Source organism: Polyodon spathula, chromosome 28 (assembly GCF_017654505.1).
Source record: "Polyodon spathula isolate WHYD16114869_AA chromosome 28, ASM1765450v1, whole genome shotgun sequence".
NCBI lineage: Eukaryota > Metazoa > Chordata > Actinopteri > Acipenseriformes > Polyodontidae > Polyodon > Polyodon spathula.
In genome coordinates, this window is record NC_054561.1 from 244,254 (window position 1) to 253,268 (window position 9,015).

Sequence of the window (9,015 nt, forward strand, 5' to 3'; positions counted from 1 at the left end):
CAGTCATTATCAAGGCGGGGACTGCGTTACCGCAGGAGCGCATGTTTTGTAACCAGTGGAAGCCTTTTAACCCATTAATGCCCTGCCGGTGCCAGGCATTAGCATAACGGCAAGCTCCCAAGTCTTTTATTTGTTGCTAATGCCGTCGGGCCTTAGGTCTTCTTTTCAACCGTTTAGGGCAAATGGACAATGCTTGAGGAGGCGTTATCAAGAACGTTCTTCCCATGTTACAGCCGAATGGGAAGGTAGTAACAGAACAAGCAAAAGAAACTCGCTATTGCTGAGGACCAAACACCCCTCCCAGAGAAAATTCCAGCAGTAAGTTGCTTCGTCCTGGACGCCGGCCTAGGGGTAAGCTAGCAGCAAACCCGTCTGTGATTTGAATATTTCAAATGTGAAGGGATATGCTAAGCACTAAGAACCAATACTGACAAGGTGGCAGACAATTCATCAGTGCTCGTTCTGTTCTAGTAGGTGAGTGCTTCCAAATTGGTCAAGTCGGGTCTTACAGGTCCCAGAGAATTAGGCCTCTAGCAACAAGGCAAACCCACTCCATACCCCACCCTCTCTGATATTAACGAAGGTTCTACCCTGTCTGGCTGGTCTCAACTGTGTCCATGGTCCGGTCTTGCTGCATAAAAGAGCACAGGAGCGGGGGTCACAAAATATAGAAAATCTGTCACAGTTGCCACAACTGTTTCACTAATGCACGTCATTTTGTTTCTGTTAATCTGCAAATTTTACAATTGAAAGCCGTTTCAAAGCTCTTGTGTCAAAATGTTTTCTAGTGCAGAGCAGGTCTAAGATCTGTCCTCCAAATCAATGCAGGAAGAGCGATAAAAAAAAAAAAAAAACAACGCTTTGGCTTTTCTGTCAGTCCACATTGGGGATTTGGCTGTGACCTGTCGACAATGGTGGGCAACTAACCCTACGCTATCAGGCACTGGCAGCGGGCCGTTGACGAGCTTGAAACAGGCTTAAAGTTCGACGATGTAAAAGTGTCAGGATGTGACAGGAAATTAACTTAAAGTAGAGCAAACAACTCGGAGGTAAAGCATATTTTTTTTTTTTTTTTCTTTTTGGGACAAACCCGCTACATACTCTTTAAAGTATTGGCTAGGGTTAACTTTGTGTACTCCCTTAAAGATTTTAAGATGACAGCTATACCAATCATAGTAAAGTGTGCATTGTAAATAATCAACGGTAACCCATTTTTTGTACTGTTTTGTACTTTTCATACACACATTGCCCTCTATGATGAAGAGATAATGTTATACTAGATTCAAACTGTTGCTTTCCCATGTGAAGGAAGTTGCCTTGTTTTTAGAAAGTGACTTATCCAGCATTGTAGGCTATATACAGTATTGTAAATTACCTAAACATTTAAACTTTAAACTCATAAGTTTAAAAACATTTTAACTAACATAATTATAAAAAATTATATTTTTTTATAAAAATATAAAAAAGGACTAAAAAAAATGTCTACCTGACTGCACACTAAGACATCATCGACAATGAAGCAAAATACAGTACAAATGGATCCACAATTTGGTCTATTTATTATACCAGTTTATTTTTTCTTAAAACCCTTTTTTCCACCAGCTAAAAGTTAATTGTATTGGGCCTCTGCAACAATATCATATATTTGTTTGAATTTCACAACTGTAACTCGCTGAATTGAATTACAATGTCGTGGTTGTAATTGCATTACAGTTCCCCTGAGATAGCTAAGCAGTTTGTGACACAGAAAAAGTCTGAATACTCACTAGAAAATCAGACAGACAGTCTCGTTCTGGCTGGGAAGAATTCCCTGTAGAAACCCTTGGCAATCGGCACAGTGCAAACACAAACATGGAAATCAGCCAAGGTCTGTGGTTTGTAAAAGGGTTTCAAAATCAGCCGATGTGATAAATTGACAGGAGGGAGTCTTTAATAAAGATCTGAAAGTGTGTGCACGTATGTATGTGTGTTTGTTACTGGTCATTTCATTAAAAGAGCATCAACAAGTCTCAGCTAGTGCAGGGTGCCATCTTGGGAAGGCAATCTCGACACAATACATCTGTACTGCAGCACTGCAGATTCAGTCGGCCCTCAGGCACAGAATATATACATACAGTTGTCTAGCCTTTTAAGGCTCAGCCTTTCTGGCTTGCAATCACCTTTTCATCCTTGATTCTCTGAGGTTGTGGTACCTGTTACATCCAGGATATGGCTCTAGAATTAAACTACCAAAATGAATGAATCAATACTAAAGAAATATGACAACAAAAATGTCCTGTATGATACCGGTACTAAAGAAATTATAACACCAACTAAATACTGCCATGAAAAATGATATTGAGCTTAAATTAGAAGATTTATCATGGAGGTGGGGTACTTGTTTGCTCTGTTGGCCTGCAAAATCCAGGATGCTACAGTGCACCTTGGTGGTTGTCCTAGCTAAAATCTTGTCAGGTAAATGTTACCGTAATTTCCACAGCACTGTAAACTGGACAGATTATGTATAGCTTTCCCAAAGTTGAATTTCTATTCAGTCTTGTACTTATTAAAAAGATCAGTTAAAAAAAAAAAACATGACAGCCATTTACTAAGCCTTATGGTTTTCTTGCCCACGCAAATATCACAACAGCAAGGGCCAAATTGATTATTTAAACTGACACAAATTAAAGGAATGAGGGCTCTGTCGATATTTAGTTTTGTACAGTTTTGATTAAGGGGGGGGAAAAAAAACCAATGAGTGTCTGAATTTCTGGATGCTAGGTGTGTGCAATCTTATTTGGTCGCTGCTTATTTCTCTTTAAAAAGTAACCAACTCTCTGAATATATCCATTTCAAGTAATTGCAGCTAACAAAATTCCCAAACATTTGCATCACCTAATAGAATACTTGTGCATCATAAGGTTGATGCAGAATTATTCTATTAGGTGGAGGGCATTCACAAGGGAGCTTGTGAACAAAGATGTCTTTACCAAATATCATAATTATACAGATATCGTTTTCAAAATAAAAAAATACAGGTTAGGACTAATGCGTATTTGACAATGGACTTGAGACTATCTCTGTTATAATGCCACAAAGTAGATTAGGAAATATTTGTAAGCTCCAATCATACACTTAAAAGCCCCTTGGTGACAGACATGCCTGCTTTAAGTGTATGCATCTTGCCTTCGCTCAGCAAGACTCCATGTTCGGGGTTGTAGAACTGCCACTGGTGAGCTGTACAACATCAATGCCAAACGCTTCCCTGCGCTTTCCCATTAAAACCTCTCCACGTGTTTGCAGTTTGGTACTTTTCTGTGTACTTCTTTGGGTCCTTTTTCATGGCTCTGTAAGTGCCTTTTCGGGAAATTTTTTTAATTGATTATTTAAACCATTTGGCAATTCGTTTAATTAGATTTGTCAGTGGGATCTAAGTTTTGCGCTCTAGACTACGTTGCCAGGTATCTGCCCAGTTCTGAATCTGTCTCGCTCATCTAAACAGCAAGCGCACCTTCCCGCGGCGGCTTAATTGTACGAGATCACCCCTGCACCTGTTCGCGGCCGCCCCCCCCCTCGCCCATATGTTAATTGCTCTTTCCCCCGTTTTCCCCAGGCCGCTATGCCCCCATGCCCCCGGCTCCCGTTCCTTCCACGTTTTCCTCCTGCGCCCCCGAGGCTCGCAGGGGTTCCGGGGCTCGTGCGCTCTTCCCCTCCCACCATCCCTGGGCCGGCTGGCTCCTCCCAGTCGTATCACCGCCCTGAACGACGCCTTTCCACCCCTACCCAAGTCAGGCAGCCGGTTGACCCCGGGGTGTACCGCGCTGGACCCTTGCTCCAACGTAATACCCGATCACCAACGGGAAACACCCTGCCCCCGGTACTCCAGACCAGTACGCCGCACTTCTTTCTCTGCCCACTTATGGCACTATACTCAGATGCCACCCTGGCCCATTCTCGCTATGGTCCACCGGGTCCTGGGCGGGCCGTCACATGGTTTTAGGCCCGGCGATCGTGCTCCTCCTACTTGCCCTTGTTTTTTTGCGGCTGCCCCTCGCTTAATGGCTAATGCCCACGCATCTGCAGGTTTATGATCCGAAAGCTTGCCCCCCCGTCCCCTGCAACCCGCTTAATTCTCCCACTGCAGCCCGGGGGTAGGACTCAGGATAACACATGTAAGGCTTTGGGATGGGTTAACTGTACAAAGAACGTATGATAGCGGCCACAACCTCGAATGGAGTTGTGGTCAACCAGTGGTGTCCACCGGATCCGTCTCGTCCTGCTATTCCTACTCTCTATGAGTTGATGGTGCTCTCCGCCCACCGTTGGTAAATTTGCGCCGGCCACCACCGCGGAGGGTGGCACCCCCGTTGCCCGCAGCAACGGTCCTTCAAATGAGTGCTAGCCAAGCTTCTCTGCCCGGGCAGATCCCTGGCACAGGGATTACTTAGAGACACAGTGTCCGGTCCTGCAGCGGAAATACCCCTGTACATCTACACTCTCCTATGGGCGGAGCTATTGCCATTGGAGAGGATTCTGAAACAGACCGGCGGTTGTTGTTGATCCGCCACTGTCGTCCTTAGGCATGTGGGGCAGCTCTCCACAGGCTCCAAGTACTCGGAACTTGTGCCAAGGTTGCATTACATCAGGGAAGAAGTCCACTGTACCCCCTGCACTGTCACGAACTCATCTTGCCTTTGCTGTGCATTTGGTCCTCGCTATAAACAAAGGAGTGTGCTTAGACCGAGTGCCAAAGAAGAGCGCCCAGAATCTTCGGGCCTTCCCCCGGCCACTGTCTAATGCAGACAGGCTAAAACGCATCTGTTCCGTCTTGAACAAAGACGCTCCGTCGGGCCCGAATTCAAGCCTTCAAAATCTAAAAGGTCTTGACGTGGGCCGCAAGGGACTTTTCCCTGCACCCAGAACCAGGACAAGGGGTTCACACTGGAGTTTAGAAACAAGGGGCATTCCGACCAGCCATAGAGAACTTTTTTACCCAAAGAGAATTTGGGGGGTCTGGACTCACCTCCCGTACGTTGGGAAGTGACACCTGGGATCCTTCTGCTTATGAGCTTTTGGCTCATAGTACTAACAACCCAACGAGCAGAGGGCCGATGGCTCCTCTGTTGTACAAACTTTTAGGTCTTATGTTCTTATTTCCTTCTACGGACCGCCATGCTCAAATGTGAGGATTGTGTTTGATTAGTTATTGTTTTAACACCGTGTGCTATTAGCCACTTGCTGTCACATTCAGGCGCGCCTTGGCTAGCGACCGACCTGACAGCAATATACAGTCTGCATACCTCACGCTGCCTTACTCAAATTTTTTTAAAACACCTTATAAAACCAACGTAACAGGTAATTCTTAGGCGTGCTTTCCAGTGCGTTCCTGAAGTTTGGGCGCAAATTCCAGAATACCACTTGCCAACGGCTTCTGTTGTCCAAGGTCCGTACTCTTTCACAACGCATCCACCAGCTACGGCCACCTGCGCAATTTTTTTTGCAATATGCTTGACTAGCGATCCCTTCAAGTAGACTAACAATGGCCCTTGACTGCAAGCCACGCTTGTGCGAAACCAATCAGTTGGACCGAATGGAGTTCAGGGCGTGTTTTAAATTCAAAATGGGCCAGTGAAATCTCTATTTTCGGCTCCGTGAAGCTAGAGGGTTTGGGAATCCTTTTTCGATCCTCACCTCAAGGTTTGCTTGCCCAGGACTCTCTCTTACTCTGCCCACTTATACTGCAAAATATGGAAAATCCCAACATTACAGCATCCATTTAGGCCACAAGCCCCACTTGCAAAGGATTCTAACACTGTTGTTGTAGTTGTTTTTTTTTGTTTTTTTGGGGGATATAAGAAGGTATTTCTTATTTCCATACAGGCTATGTTGTCCCATTTCTACTTTGCTAAAATGAATAAGAACAGTACTTGTTACCCAATGTTGAGACGTTGTTATGAGAGTATTAAATCTGTGCATATCGCTCAAACGGGCGTGTATGCATACTTACATTTTTATATCTCTTTTTCAGCCAGTGACAGCTCTAATGTGTCCTACAGCGTCTTGGGGGAGGCAGTCCTTAGTGAATATGGCTACATGTAACCTCCACAGCTGGGCTGTGCTCTTCCCAAGAGATCATAGTCATGCGGGGGTGGGAAGAGAGGACACACTAGCAACCTGCCGTCAAGCGCTCAACATACCACAACCCGCTTGCAGCATTGGCCGCATGGCGTAGGCCAGAGTGAACTTCTTTACCCAGCGCAGCTAAATAGACATGTGGCACGTGCCTTCTAATGACTCTGATTGCATCACTCGGCTTGTGATGGGTGACCTGGTTCCGGCGGTGCGCGGCAGCGACCCCAGCCTGTGTGCTGTGAAAACCAGATCTATCAGGTCTTCTGGTACCCCCTCGTTAGTGTTCGGTTCTCTCACCAGCCTCCGCTGTCAGGCCCGCCGCCTCCCAGTTATTTTATTCAAGGGCCCTCCGGCTCGCTTTCACCATTCTCAAATTCCCGTAGCTAGCGCACCTTGAAAGGGAACAAAGAATTCACCAAGCCCTGTTGCGTGCTTTGAGTGTGTGTTCTTTTTTGCCGCATGTTCGCGGAGAAATGTGACCCACCTGACTCTTGCTTGCCGCAGATCCCACGTGGTCGCCATGTTTGACATAGTAACTCGAGGCTGCGATTGTTGTGGCTTTGGCCCTATTTCCATCCGTGAGCACACTACCATGGAGGGCTAGTTTCCATACCTTGCATGCCCGAGAAAAGCAGCGGTTGTCTTAGAGACAGGGCCACAGCTTTCAGTGTTGAAGTACGCAGGCTGCAGTGGTGAGCAACCTTCTAAAATCCTCCGGACGATCACGAGTCCGCACCCTCAAGGGACATCTGATCAGCCATGTCTGCCCCCCCCACCCAAAACAAAAACAAAAAAGTGTGCTACTTTGATGCATTTGATATCGTGGAGCAATGCAGAACTATTCGACCCTTGCACAAATAATACTATTTACCACCTCTCCTACACCTCCTATAAAAAAGACCCAAAAACCCACACAGAGAGTAAGGGTCTTTATGCTACCGTCCGGTATCCTCAAGGCAGCAGTGGGAGGTAAATGGTGCAAAAACACAACGACCAGTGGCGGAAAACGCTGGTTAATGGAATCAATTTAGCTTATGTCGGCAAATTAACAAGGTGGGGGCAGTAGCACTAGCGGAGCGCTACCCAGGGTGTAGCACTATTTCAATAACAATCGCCGCCTCTAGCATGGGGACTAGCCATTATGATGTTGCGCTGTGTTCTTCTTGTGGCTCTGGGATTTGTATAGCTCTTGGGGCAGTGACAGCTGTTCACACATTCTCACCGTTTTCCATTACTCACAAACATTGCTCTTTTCTGGAAGACTATACTTGGTTGGGACTGACAGGGCTGTACTTAACAGATTGGCTCAGCCCAGTCTCTTGCCTAGCAAGGTTGCTCCTCCAGAACGTCTTCCTCCAACTACGCTCGGGAATTGCCCCTTCAGAAGGCAAAAAAACAAAACAACAAACAAAAAAAAAAAATGTAAAACACGTGTCATGAAATGTAAAACTGTTGGTGCTTGTTTACAACCATCTTCAACCATCTCAGCTAACTACCTGAACTTCCCATTTAAAAACTTTAATTTGTTTTACACAAAAATAAGGATTCCTACTGAAAGGTGTAGTTTTATATTCAAACACAAACATGCAAAATAAATATAAGCAGCTAAATAGGCTCTGGCAAGAACACACTTAACTTAATCTTGACAAAACGTAAATATGAAGCTGCTTATTTCTCACCCTGGACAGGTTCCTAACCCATCCAGGGCGGCAGACCTGTCATAGAGAATGCTTTTCCAGGCAGCGATTCATGTAATCCTTGCTTGGCCTCAATTTATACTCTCAAAACTGCTGAACCAAAGGCCGCAAGGGTTTGCCTGCAGGTAATATGGGAACCCTGGGCAGTTCCCTTTGCAGTTAGAGCCATGGCAATCATGGCTTGCCAGTGGGCCGGCGGCAAGAGAGGAGCGAAGGCGAGGCTTCCGTTTATACATTGCTTTACCCCACCTGCCCCACCTTCATGTCTATCGCAATTTTCATGAAATCATGACTGTGAAAAGGCGGTTCCTGAAGCGGTGTCCGCTACCGACCCCGTTAGAACTAAGGCTCTATCGTCAGCGCCCGTGGTGACAGGGTGTTGTCTGCACAGGTATGTCCTGACTGCCTATATAAAATCCCGATCAATCAGTCTCTGAACCCTTAAGTTCCTCCATGTGCTACACAAAAAAGGTTGGGAAAATGCATTCCCCACACATCCGGTGCTGCCAGGGTGCGGGACTGTTGTGGCTTGGGCCCATTTCCATTTTTACCTTGAAACAGGTCTCCTCAGAAACAGCTGCTGCTGGTGTGTGATCACTGCTTTTTCTCAGGCTGTGGGACAACAGCGCTTCCCCGCCCGTTGATCGATAATGTGTTTGTGCCGCATGCACCACGTACGTCATCGGCCTCTTAACCTGCCGTACCCAGTTCCGCGCTGTCCCTCGTGTGGCGGGTACCAGCTCTCTAAGAGCTGACCCCAGTGGCGCTTTTGCCTGGTGGTTCCGAGCTTGGGCTGTTTGGTGTGTCCGCGGCCCCGCCCGCTTCCCTATGTTCTCCTGTCCCCTGTCCGGTGTGTGCACCTCCCGGTGCCCGGTTCCTCTCCGAGTCCGCTCTTTCTGGGGACGCACTGTCTTTTCCTCCCCGCCGATGCCTCCACTGATCTGCACTCCTGGCCTCTGTCCCCAGTGCCCCCCTCTTACCGTCCCTCCCTGTACTCTCTGGGGCTCGCCTCTGTCGTGGGGCCCCGCCCCCCCAGTCTCCGCTGTGCACCCCCCCATATGTGGCTTTGGGCATGAGCGTGTCCCTGGCCAGCTCCTTTCCCCCCGCCGGTCTCTCCACAGTTCCAACCCGGCTTGCCCTGTAACACCGCCCCCGCCATCCCCTTGCCGATCCGTTGCCGGCCTTCCTCCTGCCTCAACCCCGCGAC